The sequence below is a fragment of the Gorilla gorilla genome, chromosome 11 (assembly GCF_029281585.2).
Source record: "Gorilla gorilla gorilla isolate KB3781 chromosome 11, NHGRI_mGorGor1-v2.1_pri, whole genome shotgun sequence".
NCBI lineage: Eukaryota > Metazoa > Chordata > Mammalia > Primates > Hominidae > Gorilla > Gorilla gorilla.
This window is the reverse complement of record NC_073235.2, coordinates 75,432,862-75,449,413: the sequence shown is the minus strand read 5'-3', so window position 1 is coordinate 75,449,413 and position 16,552 is coordinate 75,432,862. Positions and strand designations below refer to the sequence as shown.

The window sequence follows — 16,552 nt, the reverse complement described above, 5'->3', positions numbered from 1 at the left end:
ATAAAGTTTTAATTTTTAAATGCGACTTCTTGGCGGTTCTATGCACTCAAGCTCCTAGAGCCCACTGAGGCAGTTAGTACACTTCTCTTTCTTCTACTAAGTAGAAGAAAGTGTACAGAGTTCAGGATTCTGTGACTGTCAGATCAGCTCTAGGCTCTAGAGAAAGTGCATATGATTATCTACATTCTAGTTTTTAAATAGATGGGGTCTTGCTCTGTTGCCCAGGCTGGAGTGCAGTGGTGTGATCCTAGCTCACTGCAGCTTCAAAGCCTTGAACTCCCAGGCTCAAGAGATTCTCCCACCTCAGCTTCCCAAGCACCTAGGACTACAGGCTTGCACCACCATACCCGGTTATTTTTTTTCTGTAGAGATGAGGTCTCGATATGTTGCCCAGGCTGGTCTCGCACTCCTGGCCTCAAGGGACCCTCCTGCCTTGGCCTCCCAAAGTGCTGGGATTATAGGCATGAGCCACAGCACCTGGCCTATTAACAACATTCTTCAGATGGAGGTATTGAATGTAATCCCAGAAAAATTACTTCCACACAGCTACACATTAAGCCCTCTAGTCTTACGGAAACCCCTTCGTTTTCTTGCTCTGAAATAATCTGGTAATGATATTCCAAACGGTGGAGAAAAATGTATCCAGTCAAGGGGAGTGACAGAACCACCAATACAATGCCATTTATGCCACTTCCAGAAGGTAAGAAAAGATGGGAGATTTATTTCTTATGAGATTGTGGTAGGCAGAATAATACTCCCCCTGATTTAAAAAAAAGTTTATGTCCTCATCCCTAGAACCTTCAAACATGTCAGGTTACACGGCAAAAGGGACTCCAAAAATATGATTAAGTTAAGCATCAAACCAAGGAGATCATCCTGGTGTTTCTAGCTGGGCCAAAGGTAATCATAAGGGGGCTTAAAAGATGGAAGAGGGAAGCAGAGAAGTCAGAACTGGCTTTGAAGATTAAAGAGGCCAAAGGCCAAGGAATGAGAGCAGCCTCCAGAAGATGGAAAAGGAGAAAAACAAACAAAAGAGATTTCCCCTAGAACTTCCAGATGAACGCAGCCCTGCTGACGCCTTATTGTGAGCCCAGTGAGACCCATTTCAGACTTCTAAACAATAGCACTGTTAGGTTATTAAGGTGTTTTTTAACCACTGCATTTGTGGTAATTTGTTATAGCAGTCATGGAAAACTGATGTAGAGATTATTACGCTTTGTACTAAAAACCCTACTGTTTGCAAATAGAAGCCATTACAGTGAAAATAAATTGATAAGTTTTCCCTCTAGTCCTAATAAAAAATGAGGTAAATAAAGGCCAATATATAATATTGTATGTAGCTAAATACAAATATACATGCATATATATATACCTTTTTAAATTAACAATAAGTTTCAAGTGGGTTGATGCTTTTGATTTATAATAGAATTAAGGAAAAAGAGAAAAGAATACTAAACTTTAAGATAACAGCATAGATAAGATACAAATGTATTTAGAATGGCTGAAATCTCACTGAACTAACTTATTTAAACATTTTCATCACCTTGCTGGCATCTAGCAGACTTTTTTCCCCTCTTGAAATCACTGTAGCACAGATGTCAAGGAATATTATAGTATTTTAACAGCATACTGTTTACAACCAGCACAAATCAAGAAGTATCACTCTAGTCCAATTCAACAGTTGCTTTAAACAGGGACTGATTTTGCCCTGAAATAGTCCATGCTCTGTTATGGCAGACCTACTGATGGAGAGAGACTATGAGCTCACAGAGTCCCTGTAGTTGCACCTAACACCTCAAAGAAGACAAGAATTCTTTGATAGTATATCACCCAGAGAAGTGTTCAAACACGTGAGACCATCATACACTGGGACCCTGAAAACGTGCAGTTAAAACACACTACATATTTCTAAGTTGTGAGTTCCCAGGTTCTTAAGCCTCTCACCTCTTTTCATTACACAGGTTGGTTTACAGTCTAGGACTGCACCTGACTGTATCAAATTGTAAAGACCTCTGGTTTCTTGAAAATAATAGTAGAAATCCATTTCTTCTTCTTGTCTTAGAGGAAAGAGGTACAGATAGGTGTGGTCTAGAGTAGATGGGTATGGGATTTGTTTCTGAGCTCAACTTTTCTTTCCAATGAAAAACCTACTTTCCTTTGCAGTGATCTTTGAGAGGCTGCCAGAACCAAGGTCAAGAAGATGCCCATGCTTCTGGACTGGTGATAAGTGTTTATTCTTTGGTAGGTGCAATGAAACATTATTTGAAGATTGCACGTTTTAATTTGTTTCTAAAGCAATGGCTATATTTTAACAAAATGCTAACAAGTGGTCCCTAGGCTACTTTATTTTGTTGGACAGCTCCCTTTCTGGTTCCTTGGAACCCTGAAAATAAAGTGTTACTAAAGCAAAGAAGTATCAAGCTTCAACCAGAACTTTTTCTTTGATTTGCAACTTCTAAAGAGGTAAATGTACACAAGGTTGTCTTTTAGCTAGTAATCCTAGTACCAGTTCCAGGACCAAGAGGGTATTTCATCTGTTGAAAGGCAGAATTCTCAGATCCTTCTCCGGCTCAAAGATTTTAGGTTTAGGGGCAACATGATGAATGAAGGATGCCTTGAGGAGGGGATGGTCCCTTTATTTAAATAAAACCTCCAAGGAACACATGCAGGGGAAAGGAGGGAAGGTTTTATTTTGAGGGAATAGGAATTTGTCTTTGAAAGGGACACTGTATTCAGTTAGGCAATATACCACGTCCTCAGAACTATGTTGGTACTTAGAAGCCAAATGCTCTGAGACAGAGGGCAAGCCTGACAGGCAGGCCATGTCCCTGGAAATAGTCACTGGCCAATGCCTGTTCAGAGACCCCTGCATTACAAGTGTAACTTTATTGCCTTTGTGTCAGATTATTTACTTCCTTTTTGGTTTCCCTTGGTTTTCAAGTAAAGTTTCTTTTGAGAATTTTACCTTAGCTGCATTGTAGAAAAATAAGAGAAAGAATGTCATTTTAAGAATTCTTAGGTTAAACAGGAGAAGGAAAGACAAAAGCATGGTGATATTTGTGAGAAACAAAGAAAGCAAGCCAGCTCTAGAGGCAGGTTTATACATGCTGTGCACACATGCTCCTTTACATGTATCTCCTTGCTATATTCTGACTCCCATTGTTTATGGAGACAGCTAAGACCAGAGACACCTAGGGACTTGCCTGTGCTCACATAGCCAATAACTGGAATTGCTTAGAGTAGACTCCAGGTCTATTTCACTCCAGTGTCTCCACTGCAGGTACAATGACCCCATCCACCTGCAGTTTTCTTCTAGAGACATCTTGGCCCACCCTTTGGAAGAGTCTGTGTTCTGTTTGATTCAAGTTATTGAGAAAATTGCATCCAAGCTCTTCTAGGTCATCAGGTATCAGACTTGATCTGATGAATTTCCAGCAATAAATATTCACAGTGACCTACTGAGATTACATATTAGCACCCTGCATCATGCTTGGTCTGAATTAACTTTTTAAAAAGCAACTTTGTGGGCCAGGTGCAGTGGCTCACGCCTGTAATCCCGGCACTTTGGGAGGCTGAGGCGGGCAGATCACGAGGTCAGGAGATCGAGACCAACCTGGCTAACACGGTGAAACCCCGTCTCTACTAAAAATGCAAAAAAATTAGCCGGGCATGGTGGCGGGCACCTGTAGTCCCAGCTACCTGGGAGGCTGAGGCAGGAGAATGGCGTGAACCCAGGAGGCGGAGGTTGCAGTGAGCTGAGATCGTGCCACTGCACTCCAGCCTGGGCGACAGAGCGAGATTCCATCTCAAAAAAAAAAAAGAAACTTTGTAACAATAAAACAACATTTAGCATTGAGGAACTGTCCTATCAGGGCTAAGACAAATATACCAGGGAGAAGAGTAGCAGTCCAGTGCAGCCAGGAGATGGAAACCATTCAGTGTATTTACCACAGAGGGAATTTAATGCGGGAAGTGTTGCACCAGGGGAGGAAAATTTCAGAAGCCAAATAGATCACTGTGAGAGGTAGTCCCAATATTGGCAAAGCAGGAGGCCCTCAAGCAAAGGGACAGAGGGAGAAGGAAGCATGACCAGGGCCTGAGCCAGGTGTCCTGCTGGGAGCTGGAACCCTGGAGGGTGTCCCAGAACCCTAGAGGTATGGCCACTGCTAGAGATCCCTCGGGGCCACTGCTGAGAGGGAGGCAAGAGCTTCCCGCATCCGATCTCTCTCCAGCCAGAAGTCAGAGAAACATGGAAAAGAATTTCATTTTATAAATGATTAGGTTAAATGGAAGAGGGAAAGAAGCAGCACTGCAGTATCCGTGAGAGTCAAAGAAAGAAAACCAGCCTAAAGGCAGAACCAAAGGGCAAAGAGTTGATCCGAGAGCAGCGGCCCCAGGACCCATACAGAAGAAGTCGCAGTGGCCACAGGGCTGGGCAGGGCTGCCACAGCTGCCACCCAGCCCTCTCACTCGCTCCCTACACCATATCCTCCCGGATACTCTTCCTGCTGAGCGCTAGGCTAGGCAGGAGGACAGCGGGACGGCACAGAGTAGGGGCTGCATTTGGCCTGCTCGGTTTGCTTCCTAGAGCCCCATGTTTGGCCCTATAGCCAGAAAACACATATCACAAATGAGCCCCGAAAGGCATGGACCTCTCTCCAATGAAATTTTCTAGATTTTGACACATCAATCATGTGTTGATAAAAATTCTTCCTCCCTACGTGAGCATGAAAGAATCCAAATGGGGCTGTGACAATGTGATCCTAAAACAGCGAGGCAGGGGGGACAGATAAAGGCAGAGGCATTCAGCTTTCTTTCTGCTTTTCTTGGCTTTCTCCATGAAAGACTTCCCTCAGGACTGACTGTAATTGATTTTTGTTTTTTTCTGGAAAGGGGATGCTCTTTCTACTGCCTTGTATTATGTTCATATTACTACTGAAAAGGAGAAACAGAGACGGAAAATATTCCTTTTGGCACCAGAGCCAATACATAAATACTAATCAGGTGAATGAAAAATATGAATTTAGCCTCCATTACAAGATGCACAATAACTCCCCAGTAGATTATAATGAAGTATAAGGCACTGTAATAGGCCTCACGAAAGACCATATTCAGACCCTTTTGAAAGGGGGTAATTCTTTTTCCTCAAGTGCTTGCTCACAGAAGCCTTTTGCAAAGCACAGCATTTTAAACCAAGAGACAAGAATGACAAGCAAGATTGGGACACAACTCCTGCCAAACCAGTGCGGTAAAAAGTCAGGCAAGTCCACATCCAATCTGATTCAAGGATTTAATGAAGGTCTGTTGTGTGCAGAGCAGTGTGCGAGGCTAAAGAAGGAGACTCTGATAAGGTACCTGGCCAAAATGGGCTCTTGGTCATTGTTGAAAAAGCCAAACTTCTGTGGGTTAAACAATTACAAGATAATATGAATCTAATAAATGCTGCAACATTTTGGATTTCAAAACCCCCTTTTCTTATTTCAGCTGAGGACATTTCTAGGAGGTAGAGAGCAGTATTCAGTTTTTTAGTGAAAATGATATACTTTTAGGAGCTATATTCCCTTGTTTTGGCATTTTGGAATAATATAACTAAGATCTTTGAAATGTATGTCTCATTCTTGTAATAGTTATCATCAATGTCATCACTCTTTGGGGCCGCCCAGATGAAATTAAAATAAGGACTAAGTCAGACTCATAGGCAGATTTCACTACTCTGAATTAACTCTGTAAGTTTTTCCATTTGTGAAATAATGGAAATATCATCTAGAGACTTCTTTGGCTTCCATTTGAAGGCTTCTTTTTCCTCCCCAAGTCTTTTCCCCTAAGTTCAAAATTGGCTTAGAGATTTCCAGTTTCAGCTCTTCTCTTGTAAAGAGCTTGAAAGTTGTCACTATGGCCAAGAAAAAAGTGAAAATAATGATTGCTCTTGGGCTTCTCAGAGAATTGAGGTTGCAAAGCAAACTGCCACCCAGAAATCTGGAGAGACAGGAAAATCCGGAGTCCTGATTGAGAGATTCGCTCACCTGGAAACCACAAACTGGTAAGAATACTTAAATGGTAGTTCTGATTAATTGCTGGAGGCTGAATGCAGATTAGCTTGACAGTGAGAAACTCCTGGGGATGGGGCATTTTTAGCTAGGCATCCACACTATGTGAGTTTTACCTACTTCAACCCACCAGTTTTACCTACTTCAGCTCCTCATGAAGAGCCAAAAAAGGGTCTCCTTGTGGAAAGCATCATCATTGTGAAATACACCCAGAGCATTCACCATAATAAAGGCAGACTCTCTAGGGAAAAGACTTTAGGAGTGTCTTATCTCATGGGGTAAGGTTCTCTGACTGTAGCCACTCTAGCCCACCAGTCATCTCCTAAAGGGAAAAATTTGTCTTGACCAGTCAAAAGAATAAATGTCTTCTTTCTCTCTCCTTCATACACTAGTAGCAGAGAAGTGCAAGTAAAGACAGGTGGGATGGGAGACGCAGATCTCACCCTCACACCCCCACCCCACCGAATGCTGGGACCACCAGTCCAGGCTCCTCAGGGATTCAGCTCCAACAAGAGCTGAACATTTAAAACATGTACATGACTAATCTTTAATAGCTGAAATAACATTTTAAGGGCCCAAAGTGACAAAACATTTATGGATTAAGACTGAGGTGTTTTTATGGTTGCTAAGTACCAGAGAGAACACAGTTAATAGTGGTCAGTGGGGGAAGGGGATTATTTCATGTGTATATTTCACTGAGTTGAAATATACTCTCTCTCTGTCTGTCTCTCTCTAGAGAGTTATTTGGTTGGTTTTACATATATTATAACAAATAACTGAGATTATATATTACATATATAAATATATAACAGTTACTTTTTATATTTATTATATAACATTTATATATAATTCTCTCTATACATATATAGAGATCATGATATATCTCTATATATAGAGATATATATAGAGAACTATTATATATATAGAATTATATATAGAGAACTATTACATATAAAATAAATAATAGATATAATATATAATAGATATAAAATAGATTGTATATTATATAAATGTAAAATATAATAGATAGCTATTATATATATATATTTTTAAGTGGCTCATAAATCAGGGGCACTGAAGCCTACAGTGTGGTCTCAGGCTGCAGTCTGACTATTTGTATCTGACTATAAGAAGAGACTGAAGAATACAGAAGACTGCATGGTGAGTCTGTAAAACCGGACGAAGGAAGCGCTTCCAGGAAACAGGCTGCCTGGACGCCCCCTGTCAACTGGTCTGGGAGTACTGCTCTTAGCAGGTGCTAGCAAATGGTTCAAGTTTCTCCGCAACAGACCGTAACACAGTGCTGCAAGATGGCATGTTTTTAGAATGATTCTGTCAAACCCTAACTTACAATGTAAGATTGTTTCTGAATTCTTCTAGTGGAGAGAGGTAGCTTCAATTAGATAGTAATCTTTCTTTTAACATACAGGACCTTCTGAGTGTTTGCTTTCTAGGAGGTATATCTATATCTGTTAGACACTTCTAAGTCAGATATTTAGAGGCAAAAATAAAATGGTAACTTTAGAGAGGTCCCTGTTCTTACCAGTAAGAATGGTTCTCTTTTAGATCTTACAAAGTAGTTCATTTTTTCCTTACAAATTGGCTTGATCGAGCCTAGATTTTCTTATAATGGCAATACCAACATATTACTATGAAATCCGCATTTGAGTAGCAGAAGCTAAGAGATGTACACAAGCCAACCATAATATTCCACAGAAGCCACTGCCCATTACGGTGTGTCTCCCCTTACAACTGTGACTTCTATGGAAACATAAACTCTGAAAAAGAGTCTTCAACCACTGTTCCCTCCTCCTTTTACAAATCTAAGCCTTGGCCTCATCATTCACCCTTGTTTCCAATACGAGAAATTCTGACAACAAAGTCCAAACCTGGGAATAGTGTGTTGAGCGCTTTTTGGAAATAAAACGAATGTTAAGATTTTGAAGACATGGTTCAATTCTTACAACTTTCATGGACTGGCACTTATTACAAAAGGGCTGGAACACTATGACATTTCCCTTTATAATCTCTAATTAAAAAAAATAGCCTGGTGTGGTGGCACATGCCTGCAGTCCTAGCTACTTGAGAGACTGAAGCAGAAGGATCACTTGAGCCCAGTAGTTTGAGGTTGCAGTGAGCTATGATTGTGTAAATTACCATGCCTGGCAGGAATTTTCATTTAAATTAAAAATTTTAAATTCTGTTCCTAAATTTCATTAGCTACATTTCAAGTGCTCCATAGCCACTTGTGCCTTATCCAAGCCTTGGCTATCCCTTGTCTAGAGATCATGATCCTGTCCTAGAAGGTGTGTATGCTTCCATCCCTTGCCATCCCTGCCCCAACATCATCAACCCCATAGCCAGATGATCCTATAAAAACATAGATCAGATCATGTTGCCCCAAACCCTCCAATGGCTTCTCTTCCCACTCCCAGTGAAAGCCAAACTCTATAGTGTACAGTGTAACTGTCTGGCTCCTTGCAACCTCTGATCTTATCTCTGCTCTCTAGCCCTCTGCTCAGGCCACACCCTCTCTTCCTTTTGCCTGGATGCACTCTCCCCAGACAGCCCCACGGCTCACACCCTCACTTCTTTCCGGTCTCTGCTCAAATACACCTTCTTGGAGAGGCCTGCTCTGTCCATTCTATAGGATATCGTATCCCTGCCCCATATCTGGCACTCTTTACCCCTCTCGCTATAGCATTTATCACACTTGATATTCTATGTTCGTTTCTTACCTGTTTACTGTACTGAAATGTTAGCTGCATGAAGACAAGAACCTTGTTTTGCTCACTGTTCTACCCCAGCTCTTGGCATACAGAACTACTCAAGGATTTATTGGATGAATGGAAGAATTTCTTCATTGATTCATTTATTCTAGCTGACTTCATTGTAGGTGCCCAAAGAGAAAAATGAGAGTAACTTATGTGTTCAGGTATATGAAGGGATGTTGGGAGCAAACTGATTGGGTGTTTCCACTGCACTGTGGTGTGAAGAATCGGATTCAATGAGTTGCAATTGAGTAGAAACTTACTGACAGAGAGGAATACTAAGTAATTCCCCTCTTCCTAGTCCTTTGTTTTTTTAAACGGACTGGGTTTTGTGTCTGATAAAATGATGCACAAAATCAGTGCTTTGCAAATTTTAATGACTGCATGAAGCCCATGGGGATCTCATTAAAATGCAGATTTTGGTTATGTTGGTCTGAGATGTTACCTAAGATTCTTCATTTCTGCCAAGTGATGTTGATGCTGCTGGTGTGGGAACCACACTTTGAGCATCAAAGAATTGGATGAGTATCAGTAGAACCCTATGGATCCATAACTTCATAATCCTTACTAACATGTGAGCATTTCTAAAGATTGGATCTAGTCAATATAATCATAAGGTCATCACTCTAACAACATTTATGTTATCTAAATAAGCCAATATGTTTTCCAGTTAAAGGAATTATTGTGCAATCACACTTGTCTTTATTTTTGGAATACTCAAGTACCTTACAGGAAAATCAAATACTTATAATTTATTAAAGAAAATGCATTTGGCCTTTAGGAGTATTTGAATAATATACTTAATATTCACAAATAACACACTTCAAACTTTCTAAATTACAAATAAACTATCTCAACCAAATTCATTATATAAACATTTCATAAGAATAGATAAAAACACAAGAATAGATAAAAACACAACATAATCCTTACATTACCCTCCTAAGAGAATCAGGAAAAAAAACACACTCCATTTTTATGAAATTTAATAATAATTTATGAAATTAGTATTGGAAAATGTTTACATGTGAATTTAAATCTCAATAGCGTGATTTCAGTATTTGCTGAATGGATCAATCCTTATCCTTATTCTAACTACTTGAGGCAGAACAGGGTCACCTTGGCCAAGCCCCACGGCCCCCGCCATTGGGTACCACTGAGACTCCCAAAGTGCACACATTGGACCCCAGAAACCCAGCCCCTCCCCTACCACCCTCATCAAGGAATTGGATTCTGTAAAGGATGGCAGAGTTTGGGTCACAAGCTTGGGCTTTAATTGTGTTCAGGAAGGCCAGATTTCTGAAGTTTGAAAAATCCCAATCAAAGTTAGCATTCTCTCCCCACCAGAAAAGCAGAAGAAATGGCTACTAACCTGGGATGTTAAAACCTAAGTATAGAGAACAAATTTATAAATATTACAAGCATGCATATTTACAGTGTATAACATCTAACAAGATTACGGCTATCTCAGATACCCTGATAGAAAGGTAAGTTTCCATTTCTCAAAACTTTGGAATTATTTTCTCAAGCCCACTGGGCATACAATAGATACATCCTTAAAACTATGTCACAGTAACAAACTTACAATAACACCCTATAAATAATAACATATAATGATTTACCATGTTATGTAATTCTAGTTTGAATAAAAATATGTGTGCAAACATCAGTTTATTTCATGGACATTTGAGAATGTCATCTGTTGTGCTCAGCTGATTTGTCAGAGTTCAAAGGACACTATTCTGGTAAATGATACTAAGTTAATTATAATCCTAGGTTTGGGTTACAAGATGTTTAAAAATGAGATTGGCTCAATTAGAGACACACCTACTGAAACAATCTGAGAAGCTATAGAAACTGCTTTAAAAAATATAGCACACTACGGGTGACTTTTCTCATCCTTGGTCTTTGAAGATTCATAATCAATGCATCAGATGAAACAACTGAAAGGGAGATTAGTGATCGGGTTAGGGTATTCCTGATTTTCTTGATTTTGAGGGATCTATGGGATATATTTCCGCCAGACTCCAGTCATATCCTGAGTGCACTCTCAGGACCTTTCTGCATTTCCTGAATCTCCATTACAGTAAATATTTCATTGCCTATACCACAGTTATTGATATATCTGTTTCTCCAAGTACTACATGAAGTCCTTAAAAAATTGTGTCTTTGTTATCTCAGAATCCCTGCGGTGCTTTGTGCATACAGATTGTTCATTAAATATTTATTTGATTAATATGTAGAGAAATCTCTGAGGAGTTTTTAGCTGGAAGTGGCATGAAAAGAATTTTTCCTCTTTTCATTTCTGAAATTCCAGTTTTGCTCTTCATGGTTAGATATGAAAAGGCTAAGTTTACTGGATGTTGGAAATTAATTTGTGAACTATTTTACTTTTGCTTTTTCCTGCCTAGGAATAACATTTCCCTTCAGTTCAAATCTGTACTAAGGTATTTTAGGTTGGACAGAAGATATATTAATTTCTTTCTTTTTAAAAACTTTTAAGTTCAGGGGTACATATGCAGGTTTGTTATATAGGTAAACTTGTGTCATGGGAGTATGTTGTACAGAGTATTTAATCACCCAGGTATTAAGCCCAGTACCCATTAGTTATTGTTCCTGATCCTCTCCCTCCTCCTACCCTCTACCCTACAATAGGCCCCAGTGTGTGTTGTGCCTCTCTGTGGGTCTATGTGTTCTCATCATTTAGCTTCCACTTAAAGTGAGAGCATGCAGTATTTGGTTTTCTGTTCCTGCGTTAGTTTGCTAAGGATGATGGCCTCCAGCTCCATCCATGTTCCTGCAAAAGACAGGATCTCATTCTTTTTTATGGCTGCATAGTATTCCATGGGAAAACACATTCATTTCAAGTGCACACCTTTATATTTCCTTTAGATCAAGGAAGTTCTAGAAAACAGACTGTCTTGGAGCCTGAAAACATACTTCTCCACCATCTTGACTTCCTCTTATTTTTCCCTAGATAGACATAAAACCAGTTTTGAGGCTTCGTTGTTTTGATAAGTATTTCTGACTGTTTTTGGGACACTTCTAAGAATTACCTAAAAGTTATGGTATGCACATACATATATCTAAAATTGTGCTTATAATTTCAGAGGTAAATGGACTTCTGGAAGTCCATATATAGAACATAAATCTGAACAAGTACATTCCTAACACCTCAGAAATCTACTGCCACATAAAAGCCCAACAAAAATATTGTACATACATTCACTAAAAGACATATACTAAAATGTTCAGAGCAGTGCTATTCACCATAGCCCACCACCAACAGAATGAACAATACATCATGTAGTCCCATAATGGAATGAGAGAAAACAATTCACACCTGCATGCAACAATGTGGAGAAATCTCACAAACTGAATGCTGAATGAGAGAAGCTGGATACAAAAGGTATACACCAGATGATTTCACTGATATAAAGCATTAAAAACAGATTACTATACCCTTGGAAGGCAGGATAGTGGGGAGTGGCTAGAAGGAAACATGAGGTAGGCTTCTGGGGTGGTGGTGACATTCTGTTTCTTCATCTAAATGCTGTTTATATGACTGCATTTGTGAAAATGTACTGACCTAAATGATGTGTGCACTTTTTTTTACATGTATATTCTATGCTTTAATGAAAACTCAGAAGAAAAAGCTTGATTTAGAACTTCTTATCAAAAAAAATTTAAGAAAGTACTTACCAACCCTCTCTTATACAGATGAGTCATACAAAAAAGTAAAGGAAACCTTGGAATTTTGAAGTTTATAAAAACATTTGAGTAGCACTTACTCATATGTAATCCTGATCTACAGCCCAACATGCAGCAATTTTCCTTTAGGAATGACTCGAAGGAAAAAAGAGAATGAGTATATGCTTGTATGCATGAAAGACACCCAGAAAAAAAATGTTACCACCACCGACCTCCACAGAGGGGAGTCTTCAGCAGGAGGTTACCTGGCTAGACAGTGAGCCTAGCAGAGCACGCAGCATTTTTAGTAATATTCATTCCTTCAGCGATTCTGGAAATGTCTAAGAATACTGATTGCAAATGTCAACTATCTACTACTACGTAAAACACCAACAACACCCTCAAAAGTATGTAAACACAGGAAAAATCAAAACAAAAAAAGTATTGAAGTCCATATGTTATTAAATGTTTTACAGCTATTTTATTTAAATACTAGCTGTACCTGCCAAAGCATATATTTTCCTAGCAGATCATGGAATAAAATATTAATGTATCCTATTTATTCACATATTTCATTGCAAATATAACATGATCACATTCTTCCTAGATTTAACACTTAGGAAGCCCAATGATTTGAGTCTTAACAACAGACAGTTGTCAATAGACAACCAGAGGCTTCTGGAGGTACAAGCTGAATGTCAAGTCTCAGAAATTTTCACAAATACGTTTAGGCAATGTATTAAATTCAGAATAAGTGAAGCACATTTAATGATACATGTTGCAGAATCTCTACAGTTGACTTTTTAAGTTAAGGTAATGAACAGTCAGAAAAATGCATACAGTTTTATAGGCAGTTGTTACCCACTTGTCACCTGTCAGTGTCAGCACTGATAAATCAGCAGGTGGGGCTTCCCAAGGTCAGAGGGATGCCCATGCCTCCTCTGTTGGCTGGCCCAAAATGATGAAAGGCACATCCGGTGGAACCATTTTACATATACACAAGTATTTTATAGAGTCAGAAGGTTTGTGTTGGGGGAAGAAGGGAAGGGCAACAGTTGTCTAGGGTGGTTCAAGGAATCTTCCCAGAGGAGGTGGGATTTGAACAGGGTCTTTAGGATGAACAGGGCTTGATAGTGAGAGAGCAGATGGAATTGCAGGCTGGAGCCAAAGTCACACAGACGGAAGTTTAAGGCATTGTGAGTCCCCTAGTCTGGCTGTAGCTTACAGCTGGAGTTCGGAGGAGGTGAGAGAAAGTGTAGGAAGACAGTATATGTGATGATAAAAATTCACCATTGTTAAGAATAGATATAGAGAATCAGATTATCAATTGTAGTAAAGGCATATACTCAGGTATAGGTTTCTACCTTTTTCTATTTTTCCATTACATATAATGCATGCTTATTGGAAAGTATAAAAAAGTTTAATCTTCCAAAACCAACCACTCAAAGATAATTGTGTTAATATTTTGGAATATTAATATTCAGCCCCTGTTTCTAAGTGTGGGTTTTGTTTTATTTTTAACTGAAGTGTAATCATACTATATATAAAATTTTGTATCTTTCCTTTTTACATAATGCTAAATCATAAGCAATTTTACATGTTGCTATAAACTCTTTGTAACCATCAAAATTCCTTTAAATGTATACAGCATAATTTAACATTTTTTTGTCAATGTGCCTTTAAGTTTTTAATGATTTGCTAGTAGTATTAATATGCTATAAACTTAGGCCAAAAGTTCCCCTTACCCACTCATATTTGGAATTATCTTCTCAGAATCAATTCCCTGAAGTAGAAAACCCAGGCCAGGGATTATGGTTCCAAATGCATATTGTCAAATTGTGAAGCTTGCATTGAAGGTAACTTTGGATGAGATATTTCTTCTGAATAAACTCTTAGAAAAGTGGTCTATCTTTGGCCACTTGAACATAGCCAGTGTCTTTATTAAGACTAATACATATTAATGTGGAAGAAATAGATTAAGACAAAAATGTCCAACAGAAAAACACAAATAGATTCTCTTAATATTTAAATGCATGCTATGTAAACTGCCTTAGGCCATTATTTTAATAGCATAGTAACTCCCAGTTGGGAAAGGTAAAATAATTACCATGAAAAAAAGGTCTTTGTCCTACACTTTGAATTAAAAATAATGCACTCGATTGACTTTTGTATAGTCCTCTGCATGTGAGTGTATTTATCTGTATTGATTGAAAATTGTAAAAGACTTTTTTCTACCTCAAACAATCTAGTAGGCAAAAGCTACAATAAACATAATTTTAGTACAAATACAGGACAAGAATATACAAACAAATAATTCTGATAACCTTTAAGGACTCAGAAACCTGAGGGCAGTAGTATATTCGATCTAGGTTTGGCAAAATTTCTGGAATAGCAAAAACCTATTGATGTTTTCAAGAAACCTTTTAAGCCTTTGCAAGGCTCATCAAAACAAACATGATCAAAGTCCTAAAAGCATACCATATAAAATATGGAAGCAAATCAGAAAAGTAGCATACTACATAAAATATCAAGTTCATTTCAGATCAGGTTCATAAACCAGGTTCCCTAAACATAGTTTTGTTTTCTTTTATCATCAAGTTGCCCTAGTACAGATGATGGTTTCAATTAGATATGCCAACAGTATTCTAAAAAGCCAAAGAAATAAGTAGCATGATATATTAAGTTCTAAAATTTGATTTCACTCATATTTTCCTCCCTTCCCCTTTCTGTATTTTTCTAATTTCCAAGAATGTGTATAAGAAGAAAAAAAAACCCACAATAATGAGCTGATGGAGGCTCACGCATACTTTAGAAACCTGGCATTTCTACCTGGAGGTCACAGTTTTTTTATTCAAAGTAATTTGAAAGGTTTAGACATACTTGCAACATCTGCAAGTACAATGAGAAGGAATCAAATGTTATTGTGTTCTTTTATTGAGTAGGAACTTAAACTGTGGACATAATTTGTTTTGGAAGTACGATGAGGATTGTAGCTCACCCTCAGGACAGATTTTCACAGTATCTCTTTGAGAAAGGGGAAATGTTCAGCTGAAGATGACACAGCTACAACAGCCCCTTGATTAAAGCTTTCAGTCAGACTGGGGTTAATCACTCTAAGATCAGCCTGTTTTGAGAGAAATCTCCAAGTATCTCAATCCCATCTGCTTCCCTTATGTGAGGCTCCAGATTCTGGAAGTGTTGGGTTTTGCAGCCATGAAACAGAAACAGCTGAAGTGTGGGAAGGTAGTCAGTCATGACTCGCTGTGCTAGGACACAGGCTCACCCTGGGCACTTGCCCAAGATAATAAGAGGACTCCACTGCTTACCTGTTTTCTTGCCTCTATCTCTACCTAGCATGGAAACACTACAAATCTCTGCTTTCTGCCCCTTAGGACTTTCAAAATGGTGGGCTGCATTTTAAAGCAAATCTCTTCCAAACAAAGACAGAACTTTCAATACATGACTGTCTTATCGCATAAACCTAAAAGGATTATTGAGACCTGTCAGTTTCCTTCTTTTTTTCTACAGTGAGGCTCCTCCCAGGATGCAGACTGGCAGCCTGCATTTACCAAGGGTGCATTTACCAAGAACAGAAAGAAGGAAGGAGCAGAGGGCAGCCTAAGATGTTCCCGTGTTTTTGGCTAGAAGTGAGGAAAACCTGTTCCATGTGATTTAATATCTATGTATTAAGTGTTTTTATTTTAAAATTTCATAAGTAAAATGCCTTAGGTGATTGACTGTTTGCAAATACCATAAATAATTGATCTATTATTATCTGGTAATATCATTGCTTTTTCTTACTCAAGTAGCCATTTGGAGAACTATTTCTCCCTAATTATCATTAGGAGGTTAACCTCAGTGATCTTACCATATTTTTAAAGAAGAAGCATGTGGGAACCTTTATGAAGATATAGAACAGAGAAAACTCTGAGAGGATGTGGTTCATGCAACAACTGTTCTCAGGTTATGAAAGCAAATGCATACGCAAGCAAAAACAGCGGGTGAAAGGCAAGACAGTGAAAGGGGTTTCTTGTCTGATTTTGG

General features: G+C 38.8%; 1 protein-coding gene across 6 annotated transcripts in view; it reads right to left on the bottom strand.

Moving 5' to 3' along the window:
* Positions 1-16,552, bottom strand: part of RAPGEF4 (Rap guanine nucleotide exchange factor 4) — a 314,193-nt gene that overhangs the window by 92,620 nt on the left and 205,021 nt on the right. The window lies entirely within an intron of this gene.